This window comes from Glycine max, chromosome 8 (assembly GCF_000004515.6).
Source record: "Glycine max cultivar Williams 82 chromosome 8, Glycine_max_v4.0, whole genome shotgun sequence".
Classification (NCBI taxonomy): domain Eukaryota; kingdom Viridiplantae; phylum Streptophyta; class Magnoliopsida; order Fabales; family Fabaceae; genus Glycine; species Glycine max.
Genome location: NC_038244.2, coordinates 31,995,015 through 31,996,007, shown reverse-complemented (window position 1 = coordinate 31,996,007; position 993 = coordinate 31,995,015). Strand labels below are relative to the sequence as shown.

Genomic DNA, 993 nt, shown 5'->3' with positions numbered 1-993 from the left:
TTGCTGTTGTTGGATTGGTGGAGGAATGTATGGTCTGCTTGGGCCAGCAGCATTTTGGAAGGAAGAAGCAGGCTGCTGTTGTTGCTGAGGGCTGGACCATCTGAGGTTAGGGTGATTCCTCCATCCAGGGTTGTATCTGTTGCTGAAAAGGTCATAATTGTTCTGCTGTGGTTGATTTTGCTGCTGAGGTTGAGGAGGTCTATTGTAAATATTTGCAGCATAAGCTTCAGGCTGCTCAATTGCTCTAGGTTGCTGCATGGAAGGGCAAAGGTTTGTATGGTGGTCAGCAGAGGAGCACAAACCACAAACCCTTGCGACAGGTACAGATTTCTGATTCAAGGCCAGCTGGGTTACCAAGTTGACCAACGCATCCAGTTTGCCTTCAAGCTTCTTAGTTTCAGATGATGCAGATGGGTTTGTAGCTACCTCATGCACTCCTCTAATGACTATGGCATCATTTCTGGCGCTAAACTGCTGGGAGTTGGAGGCCATCTTCTCAATTAAATTTCTGGCTTCAGCAGGAGTCATGTCTCCAAGGGCTCCACCACTGGCAGCATCTATCATACTTCTCTCCATATTACTGAGTCCTTCATAAAAATATTGGAGAAGAAGCTGTTCTGAAATCTGATGGTGGGGGCAACTGGCACATAGTTTCTTAAATCTCTCCCAGTACTCATACAGGCTCTCTCCACTGAGTTGTCTAATACCTGAGATATCCTTCCTGATGGCTGTGGTCCTGGAAGCAGGGAAAATTTTTTCAAAGAATACTCTCTTAAGGTCATCCCAGCTCGTGATGGACCTTGGAGCAAGGTAATACAGCCAGTCCTTTGCCACTCCCTCTAATGAATGAGGAAAAGCCTTCAGAAATATGTGATCCTCTTGGACATCTGGGGGTTTCATGGTAGAGCAAACAATGTGAAATTCTTTCAAATGTTTGTGCGGGTCTTCACCTGCAAGGCCATGAAACTTTGGAAGCAAATGAATCAGTCCAGT

General features: G+C 45.9%; 1 non-coding gene across 1 annotated transcript; it reads left to right on the top strand.

Annotated features, from left to right (window-relative positions):
- Nucleotides 1-622: 622 nt before the first annotated feature.
- Nucleotides 623-729, top strand: LOC113002435 (small nucleolar RNA R71). Its single transcript, XR_003267997.1, has one exon. It is a non-coding gene; the product is annotated as a small nucleolar RNA R71 (small nucleolar RNA).
- The last annotated feature ends 264 nt before the right edge of the window (nucleotides 730-993 follow it).